Below are 11,444 nucleotides of genomic sequence, written 5' to 3'. Positions count from 1 at the left end.
TCCTGCTAATGGCAGGCTGTTCAGCCCAGGATTTGTGCAAATCTAGGTAGCAATCGACTGCTTAGCCGAGAAATTGCACAAATATCTTGGGCAGCCAGCCCAGCTCCTAGCCAGAAATGTGCATTTTTTTCCAGTAGCCAAGCAGTGTCTTACATGTGCAGCTGAGTTGACGGTTCCCTCTGGGACTGAGCAAAAATTACATGCATGCATTGGTTGTTTCTACCAAGGCAGCATGCATAGGCATCCCTTGTTATATGCAAGGAATGATTTAGAAACCTCCCTCCAAGTGTCGCTACCACTAGATTTGTGGCATGTGCATCACAACCTTGATGCTATCAAAACTCGTCAACCAGATGCTGCAGAGCTCATTCGTCACATCAATCTTGTAGCTCTGACATCCCACATCACATCTAGGAGAAATCGACACATTCAACTCAGTTTTTCTGGGGTAAGCTCGCTTCCCATGCCTTATGCTGCATTTCTGTCGCTTTTTATGTATTCGCTTGTGTAAGTGTTATTTGCTTGACTTCTTTGAATACCTGTTGTCATTTACATGTATTCTAGCTTGTCTTAGATTTGTTTCAATTTTCGTTGCTATCTCACTATTGTCGCATGCATGAAATTGTTTTGCACGGACGTTCGCCCAACCGGTGAATTGCCTCACGCACACGCATGTTGATCTGTTTGTTGAATATTTCATTCATGTTTTGGATGAACTGTCAATCACTTTTGTTATCACTTAGTTTCTCCATGCATTTCATCAACTTACTTGCTTTCAGTTGCCCTTTGGAGAGTCGGGCCAACCTTGGCCCGGTCTCTGCCTTCACAAGGCTATATTGCGAAATCTAGAGAAGGAAGGCTCACCTTCCTCTCTAGATTTGCGCATTCTGGACCAGCGATGGCCTCCTGGAGTGAATTACACATTTCTGGAGGTTAGTGGCTGCTTGACCCAAAAATTTGCGCAAATTTTCCCCTGGGCCAGCAGTCTTTCCCAGCTGGAATCACGCATTGCACAATCCCAACAGCCAATTGCCCAACTGGATTGTGCATTTCACAATTCTAATAGTTAGTGAGTGTCCCAGTAGCCCAAACTGTGCCTTGTGCAATCTTGGCAGTCGGTCTCCCAACCTCTCAGCCGAAATTGTGCAACCTTCATGATCATTTACCTAGGTATGTTGCAAGTCAATTCTCATGTTCATTTTGGTTTTCGACTAACATATTTCTTTCTATGAGTGTTTCCATGTCTCCAAGTAACACAGGTGTTCATCTGCCTCTCAGCAGTACAGGTACAATGGTTTCCAAGACAACAGAGATGAAGACACCGTTTAGAGTATTCTTGGGGACGCAGTCGATCGAGTGTCCATGGGCTTACCTACTCACGAAGACATCAAGTTGTTCATGGACAAGGACATCAAGAAATAGGATCATAGCGAGAAGCATCATGAATAGCCGCTGAAGGCAGCATACCGAATGCAGCGAACACAACAAATGCAGTGAACGTAGTGAATGAAAGAAGAAGGTTGTTGACAACATAGACGTGGAGAAAAGTTGCAAGATCAAGCAGATCCACTGATAATGGAAGAAACTTTGGAGACTCAACCTATGAGGTGACGATGCGACATGAAGATTGCGCGAAGACATAAGATGTAACAAAGAAGGAATTGCATGTGCTGAAGTAGCAAATCAAGAAGAACATGAAGTAGCACAAATAATCCAATGAGTTGTTGCAGGAACAGGAACAACAGTGGGTGAAACATGCACTCACAGATGAAATTGTGCCAATACGAGTTAATGATCCATCCTAGCAGCTGACACAGAGCAAACATGGTGAGAAATGTGTTGATAGCATGCAAGGGATCCAACAGCATGCATGTTGTTAAGTGCACGAATGCAATCCAACCCATTCAACACACTCACCAAGACGAAGACAAGAAGAAAGTCCAACTGGGGTTGAACATGTACTTTATCAAGTTGATGTGCATGATCACTAGCACACACTTGAAGATCAGCATAGACACTATGCATCAGTGTGTTTCCGGTTCAACCACATCCAATAAGACTATGTGCATGTTAGCAGACGAGTTGGATGAAAGGGGCCGAACCAATGCACCTTTTGAAACGTAGGCAAGAGTTCGCTTTAGCAAGATGTCACCATGAGGTACAGGCACACCATCACAAACGACCAAGTTTGGCATTAGCTCACCAACTTCACCATCACAAGCATGTTAAAGAGTTGGTCTCACCACAGCGGACCGAGTGTTAGTGATGTCTTGCAAGGCTTTCTCAATCCATGTTGTCTCACATGAGTATCTGTGTATTGTAATGTTGAGTCATGTCAAGTGTAATTCGAGTGTCAACATTTGGATGTAACAGTCATAGAGTAGGTGAAGAGTCATGATGTCACAAAGGGGAATGTCAAGGGTCACCCAACCCTTTTCTATAAATAGTCCCTCATAGCTCATTGTAAGGGCTTTTGGTCATCGAAGCTTCTACTAAGACTATCTTGAAGAAGGCTTGTACAGTGTTGTAACGTGCCTTGGCTTCTCCACTGCACGGAGCTAGTACATCTCTTTGGAGTAGGCAGATGTGGTTGTAACGTTCCACTGATGGGGCAACAGGTTTACATGGTGTATTGTATGATTGTGACTTACACTTATTTTATAATAAGAGCCAACACATTTTCATGCATGTGTTATTATTGTGGTTGGACTAGTCTGGTTGCCTCGATGATATATGTTGTTTAACTCACGTACTTGTGTATGAATTGATTTGTACGCAATTATATGAATCTTGTTGTTAATGTGTTTCATATGTTATTAATGTTGTCACCATTAGTTTCGACTACTCTGCCAGACATTAGACAGATCTTTCTCATGAACTTGATTATATCAACCATCACACTCGTCTCGGATTGGTCCATGAGTGTTGTTCGTGTTATCTTACCTTGTATTTTGTGACTGTTGCATCTATGTCGACTGCTCTGCCAGAAGTTATGCATGTCCTTTGTGTTGTGTGTTCCTAGCCGAGTTGGGACTGATCCCTTTTAACCTGGAACTCACCTTCACCTTCCTCTCCCTTTGAAGTGTTAGAACCTCTCATACCCATTCCTTGACTCATTGCATCAGTCACACCCTTGCTACTGACAAAGTTATCTTACTTTCCTCTGTGCGACATCGCGGTCAAGGAATTACTTTACAACCCACTGCTGGGACTTCTACACCAAATGGTTTGAGGTCTAATTGGGACTTCTTACTAGGGAGATTCCCTTGACATGTTGGTAGGTCCAGCACCGTCAACATTTCTAGCGCTAGAAGGAAGGCCTGATGACAAGCAGTGTCCTCTCACCCAGTTTTGAACTTTTGAATATCTTTCATGGAGTCATGCATTCTTCTTCCCCCAAGGTGTTTTTCAACCGTGAACATGTCTCCATCTCAAGGAATCTTTTCAATCTCTTGTCCACTCACACATATGATGGTGAAGGAAGAGTGGCCTGGTTTGAGCACTTACATAACTTTCTTTCCTTGATTTATGAGGAATATGAGTTTATTGACAAACATGCTAGTTTGTTGGTTGCATTCGCACTTCACGAATGTCCATTTCATTGGGTGCTCAGCCTACCGGCTGACACCATGCACTCATGTAAGCACTTCTGTGATCTTATTGAAGACACTTTCTATCATTTTGATTCAGACCATCTTGACCGGAAACTGTTACAGCAACAGAGAGCTCCACAAGAATCCGTTATTGATTTTTGGCAGCACTTCCGCGACTTGAAGTTTCAAGCTTCGAGCAGCCAAATGAATTTTTCTTATCTTTGAGACCAGTTCGAGTACTTCCTTAAGAATATACCCATCCCAAGAGGAAGCTTGATGTCAAGCGTCGCTCATCCTTCTTCGCTGATGGAACTGCGCACTCTCATGTGGGAGTAGGCACTGTCTCAATGAACTGTCTACCTCCCTCTCATTCAACAGTTCCACCATTGCCCAATGATGCTGAGGATCATGTTTGTACACCTATTCAACCTTCAAACCCTCCCAACATCACTCCACTCAATTTTCGCGCAGATTTGGTTGTGAGTCCTTTGAGTTCTCACATGCATTCTTTTTTTTTTACCTTCGTCTTCACACTCAGGTGTCCCTCCAAATGATTTCATCTTGTGTTCGTCCATTCCGGACTTTTCACTTGTTGTGAATGAGGAACAACTCATTGATGGAGTTAGTGTTGCACAACCAACATTCACTATCATTCATGGAGAGTATGAGTGGGAGCTTGAACATCAACACTTGGTGAAGGATGACTCCCTTCCATCTGAGCCCCCTCTGTTCTTTCCTAGCCTCTTTGGTGAACCTGCCATCCATGATTTTTCATGTGTGTCTTCGTCCATAGATGCACCTATTATTGATCACTTGTAGGACTTACCGGATGTTAGTCCATCATTCGATAATGGAGAGAATAAGTTACTCATTGAAAATCCACTTGATCCTTCATCTATATGTTCTGGAAACATGGAGGATGAGTTCATTCACTTTTCATCAACCCCTCTATTTGATTCATCTGATCATGAGGATGCCTAAGAATTCATTGATTTTTCTGATCATGACTGTCATGATCCATTTGCTTCTATGTTTTATCACGAGCATGAATCTATCACAGTTGATATTTCGAAGCCATCGGTTTATGATGATCTACCTGATGATGAAGTTGAGATACCCAAGAATGTCGAGGCACTATAGCCCACGCTGATGGTTATGTCAGGTCCTCTCTCTCTTGGGGTTAGTCTCACTTCCGATCATGAAACTGTTCAATCACCCAAGGCTCCTTATCACTCATCTATATGCATTGATGATCCATCTCACACATAGATCACACTTCCTCCACTCAAACTGCACGATCCCATTTCCCATTCTTTGGAGGAATCTTACATTGCAAGCCCTCGTGAGAAATTCAAGTTATTTTTTTTTTCTTTTGTTTGTTTGCATGTCACAGTCAAGAGTGTGCTTTTGCTTCAAAGTTGCATGTAGTGTCACACAACACCACGATAAGTCCACGGACTACCCATCATGCACATGCACTCACTTATGTCTCATGGGCACTTTGAAACACGAGGTGTGGTTGTCTTCACTATTATATATTTCTTGTTTGCTAGTCTGCACAACTAGTTTACTCGCAAACCAAGCCTTCACCAACATGGGTATACCAATGTGTTGGTGGCTACATTGGAAGTATCACTTAATGTGATCAGGCCCATGCATCGTTAGTGTAGGAGTAGGAGTAGTTTTTTCTTGTTTGTTTTCTTACTTGTTCGTTTACTTGCTTTGCTTTCATTTTTGCTTCTGCTCTTGCTTTGCTTTGTTGATTGCTAGTTCATTCACTTGTTTCGTTCGTAGGTTAGTTTGCATGAACCATGTGTGACTCATGAAACGAGCTAGGTAAAGTACGAGAGGGCTCGTACAACTATGGCTACTTGGTTATCTGCCATCTTGCCTCTATATGGTGAACTTGTGGAAGGAAAATATGTACTGTTCGAAGCAAACCTTGGTGAAAACACAATGCTTGCACGCTAACTAGTGTCACCTGCTCTAGTCCATTGTTTTTGGGTTAACCCTTGTCAGCTCATTCAAGTAGAGTAAGGCGAGGGGGAAAACCTTAACAAGCCCGTCAAAGATGCAATAAACTACTTCTCTGTTGGAACAACCTCCTCTGCTCTCAATAAGTTGGGATCCCTCTTCCACCTCTGAAATAAATAAGTTCTATGCACAATGAAAATGAAAAAATAAAAAGTTAAAAAAATTCAAAATAAAAAATGAATAAGGCAAAAGAAGAGAGGCTTCTTACGCAGGGCGGTGATGCAAGTAACTCCGTCGGGGTACTGACCTGGCTCGCTAATACTAGAGACATGCTTGTGTTCCTATATGACTCAACCGGGTACTGTCTAGGCCTGCTGGCAATGGAAAAACACCAGAGATGAAACTTAGACTGTGAAAACTATATTGCTTGTGCACTTATATTATACTCCTCAACCCCAATCGAAACAAATATGTTGCCTTGGCTTGGAATGTGTGTCAATTGACCAAGAGTCTAGCAGATTCTACATCTTATAATCAAGCTAGTGTGAAGCCAAGATGAGCTGAGAGCTGAACAATACTTTCGGAGGTGTTAGACTTGCTTTTCACGGACAAGGTCCATTTAGAGAGCTAGAGTTCTACCAGTGTGTTGCCAAGTGTTGTAGCGGCTACAACCACCCTCCAAAATTTTTCCTTAACCTGTTTTGGAGCCTCCCTATCAACCTTCACAGCAACTTGCCTTGCTTTGTTAAGTCCTCAAGCTTCAGTGTCTTTCTTACTGAAAGACAGCCTGGCGATCACAGTTTGATCTTATCTCTTCACAAGCTGCTCAACCGGACTTGGTCCAGCTGTAGGCTGAGTAGATTTCACTTGAAAATTGTTCATTTGTGAAGGGAAACCATCATTCCCTCCAGAAATTATGCAAACCTATCTGACAGCCTACTAGGCTCTAGGATTGCGCAATCCTGCCATCCAACCCTCCCAGCAAGATTTGCGCAAATTTTCCTAGCAATAGGTTGTTCAACCCAAGATTTACGCAAATCTGGGTAGCATTCGACTGCTCAGCCCAGAAATTGTGCAAATATCATGGGCATCCAGTCGAGCTCCCAGCCACAAATGCGCATTTTTCTCCATTAGTCAAGCACTCTCTTGCATGTGCAACTGAGTTGACCGATTCTCTCTGAGACTGAGCAAAATGAACTTGCATTCATGGGTTGCTTCTCTCAAGCTAGCATGCAAAGGCATCCCTTGTTTCAAGGATCTATGTTTAGGAGTTGGAGGTTACATGCAACAAACGATTAAGAAACCTCCCTCCAAGTGTCGCCACCCCTAGATTTGTGGCATGCGTGTCACAACATCGATGTTATCAAAACTCGTCAACCGAATGATGGAGAGCTCATTCCTAAATTCAATCTTGTAGCTCTGACATCCCACATCACATCTAGGAGAAATCGACACATTCAACTCAGTTGTTCTGGGGTAAGCTCGCTTCCCATGCCTTGTGCTACATTTCTGTCGCATTTTGTGTATTTGCTTGTCTAAGTTATGTTTGCTTGATTTCTTTGAATACCTGTTGTCATTTACATGTATTCTATCTTGTCCTAGATCTATTTCAATTTTCGTTGCTATCTCACTGTTGTCGCATGCATGAAACTGTTTTGCATGAACGTTCGCCCAACTGGCGAACTACCTCACCCATATGCATGTTGATCTGTTTGCTGAATATTTCATTCATGTTTTGCATGCACTATCAATCACTTCTACTATCACTTAGTGTCACCATGCATTTCATCAACTTACTTGCTTTTAGTTGCTCGTCGATGAGTCGGTCCAACCTTGGCCTGGTCTCTGCCTTCACCAAGGCTGCATTACACAATCTGGAGAAGGAAGGCTCACCTTCCTCTCTAGATTTTCACATTCTGGCCCAGCACTAGCCTCCTGGACTGAATTGCACATTTCTGGAGGTCAGTGGCTGCTTGGCCCAAAAATTTGCGCAAATCTGTCCCTGGGCCAACAATCTTTCCTAGCTAGAATCACGCATTGTGCAATCCCATCAGCTAACTGGCCAATTGGATTACATATATCGCAGTTCCAACATTCATTCAGTCTCCCAACAGCCCGAATTGTGCCTTGTGCAGTCTTGGCAGTTAGTCTCCCAACCTCCCGGCTGAAATTGCGCAACCTTCATGATCATTTACCCATGTATGTTGCAAGTCAGTTCTCATGTTCATTTTGGTTTTAAACTGACAAATTGCTTGCTGTGAGTGTTTCCATGTCTCCAGGTATCACAGGTGTTCATCTGCCACTCAGCAGTACAGGTACAATGGTTTCCAATAGAGCAAAAATGAAGACACTGTTTAGAGTACGCTTGGGGATGCAGTCGATCAAGTGTCCATAGGCTTACTTACTCAAAAAGACATCAAGTTATTCATGGAAAAGGATATCAAGCAGCAACATCACAGCAGCATCACAGCGAATGCAACAAATGCAGCGAACATAATGAATCCAAGGGGAAGGTTGTTGACAACATAGAGGTAGAGCAAAGATGCAAGATCAAGTAGATCCAGTGATAATGGAAGAAACCTTGGAGACTCAATCTATGAAGTGATGGTGTGACATGAAGATCATGAGAAGGCAGAAGATCGAATAAAGAAGGAGTTGCATGTGCTGAAGCAGCAACTCGGGAAGAACATGAAGCTACACATACAGTCCAATGTGTTGCAACAGGAACAAGAATAGCAGTGGGCGCAACATGCACTCGCAAATGAAACTACGCCAGTACGAGTTAATGATCCATCCTAGCAGCTGACATAGAGCAAACATGGTGAGCAATGTGTTGATCGCATGCAAGGGATCTAGCGTCATGCATGTCGTTGAGCGCATGTATGTAATCCAACCCATTCAACACACTCACCAAGGCGAAGACAAGAAGAAATTCCAATTGGGGCTAAACATGTACTTTGGCAAGTTGATGTGCATGACCACCAACACACACTTGAATATTAGCACGGACACTATGCATCAGTGTGTTTCTGGTTAAACCGTACCCAGGAATACCATGCGCATGTTAGTAGACGAGTTGGATGAAAGGGGCCGAACCAATGCACCGGTTGCAACGGAGGTAAGAGTTCGCTTCAACAAGATGCCACCATGAGGTACATGCACACCATCATGGATGAACAAGTTTGGAATCATCTCACCAGCCTCACCATCACAAGCATATCAAAGAGTTGGTCTCACCACAACGAACCGAGTGTTAGTGATGTCTTGCAAGGCTTTCTCAAGCCATGTTGTCTCACATGAGTATATGTGCATTGTAATGTTGAGTCATGTCAAGTGTAAGTCGAGTGTCAACATTTGGATGTAACAGTCATAGAGTAGGTGAAGAGTCATGAGGGTAGTTGAACTATCACAAAGGGGAATGTCAAGAGTCACCACACCCTTTTCTATAAATAGTCCCTCATAACTCATTGTAAGGGATTTTGGTCAGCGAAGCTTCTACTAAGACTATCTTGAAGAAAGCTTGGATATTATTGTAACACACCTTGGCTTCTCCACTGCTCGGAGCTAGTACGTCTCTTTGGAGAAGCAGGCGAATGTGGCTGTAATGTTCCACTGATGGGGCTAGCACGTTTACGTGGTGTATTGTATGATTTTGACTTACACTTCTTTTATAATAAGAGAAAAAACATTTTCATTGATATGTTGTTATTGTAGTTGGACTGTTTCGGTTTCCTTAATGATATATGTTGTTTATTTTTCGTACGTGTGTATGAACTGATTTGTATGAAATTATATGAATCTTGTTGTTAATGTGTTGCATATGTTATTAATGCTGTCACCATTTGTGTCCACTTCTTTGCTGGACATCAGACAGATCTTTCTCCTGAACCTGGTTATATCAACCTTCACACTCGTCTCGGACTGATCCGTGAGTGTTATTTGTGTTTTCTTACCTTGTATGTTGTGATTTCCGCATCCATGTTGAATGCACTGCTGGAAGTTGTGCATGTCCTCTGTGTTGTGTGTTCCTAGCCGATTTGGGGCTGATCTCTTTCAACCTGGAACTTACCTTCACCTTCCTCTCCCGTTGAAGTGTTGGAACCTCAGATACTCATTCCTTGACTCATTGCATTAGTCACACCCTTGCTACTGATAGACTTATATTACTTGCCTCTGTGAAACATTGCGGTCAAGGAATTACCTTACAACCCACTACTGGGACTCCTACACCAAACGATCTGAGGTCTAATTGGGACTTCTTACCAGGGAGATCCCCTTGACATGTTGGCAGGTCCAACACCGTTAACACAATGCTACTATGCACTAATTCACAAGGGCCGCTAAAGGTAAAAATTCAAAGTAGAATATGTAGGATTTTCCAATCCCTGTCATCCTTTAATAGTTCCGTGGGTAGCAATGATATTTGTTGGTTGAAGATATGGCATTAAAACTATATTAAAACAATGACATTTGTGATGTGTGCATGAATGTGTAGTGTTCCGATATTTGCTTTGTTGTTGTTAGGTTGTCTTATATTCTTTCCATGACTAGTTGCCCTAGTTAGAGGGGGTGTGGAGCCCCACCTTCATTGTGTTGATTGCGCAGTGGGGGGGTCACAGGGGGTTTGAGGGGGGCAGCTAGCCCCCCTCTATGGGGTGCCCTGGGGAATTTTTTTTTGGACCCCATATTAGGTGGCCGGACCTACATATGGTTTTGTGCATGGTTTTCACACATGGTTTTGGGCACGATGGTTTTCGGTCCATGGTATTGGATGCTTCAGCATGTATATATATCTATTGTAACATTGAAAGGAACATAATGAAAAATTAAGCTGGTAGTCCTGGTTTTGCGATCCAGGGGAAATATTTGTGTATATGTGTTTTATGTGTTATGCTCTCGCATTGTTTATTTTCTGTGTTTTGGAATTTGTATGCATGTAATTTTTGTACAAGGTTAAAACCTATAGCTTTCTCATACACTACTTGCACTTATTCAAGAAACCAACACCTCAAGGCCTACTGCAATTGTTGTTATGCACTAACAACCTATGACTGTGTTCATTTCCAATATCAACTATCACGGTGACCCCTTTCTCAGCTTCTAGCTTTAGCTCCTCGATCCCTTTCTTAGATTCTGGTTGTAGCTCCTGGGCACGCTCCCACTCCTAAACTGGAATGCAGGGATTACAGGTTACAACAATGCAATATAGGAGGGGCAAGTTGGTAGATGGGCAGCATAAATACCATTAATGAACCGTCATCCCTCAATCCTTTTCACTTAGATGTGAGAATTACTATTGTCCTCAATCCTTTTACTCAGCCGTTAGATGTATCGCCATCCTCAATCCTTTCACTCAACAATGGATACAACAACTGACGCCTTTCCTGTCAAAAAACAACTATGCCAGAAAATTCATGACGTGGCCTGAATATGTAAGTGTGCCATCCATACCATACATGGGCATTGACCATGCACTAAGCCAATGATTGGCTTAGTGCATGGTTGTTAAGATTTTCCTTCCATCCAGTATCAACTTATTGGTGGATAGATGTTAGTGGTGTACCATCGAGAAAAAGGTCAAACAGAGATGAAAGGGTAGATGAACAAAGATGAAAGGGTAGAAAGGGTAGACAAATGATTAACCTGCCCTATTTTAAAAAGGACACCTTTCGTGTAATTAATGTGAATAATAAGTAATGTAAATAATATCAATATATAAATTAATTTTTTTAATATTCGTAAATAAAATAATTTATATATATTAATATCTAAAAAAATATTTATTATAATTCAAACCAATTTTTTTTACACTCATCCATTATACTATAATCTTTGCCTAAAACTCTTAGAACTCATCATATTACTAGTCAACAAATA

Source organism: Pinus tabuliformis, chromosome 1_1, assembly GCF_031772625.1.
Source record: "Pinus tabuliformis cultivar Carrire ecotype Pingquan chromosome 1_1, CPIR1, whole genome shotgun sequence".
NCBI classification, from domain to species: domain Eukaryota; kingdom Viridiplantae; phylum Streptophyta; class Pinopsida; order Pinales; family Pinaceae; genus Pinus; species Pinus tabuliformis.
This window is presented reverse-complemented; position numbering follows the sequence as displayed.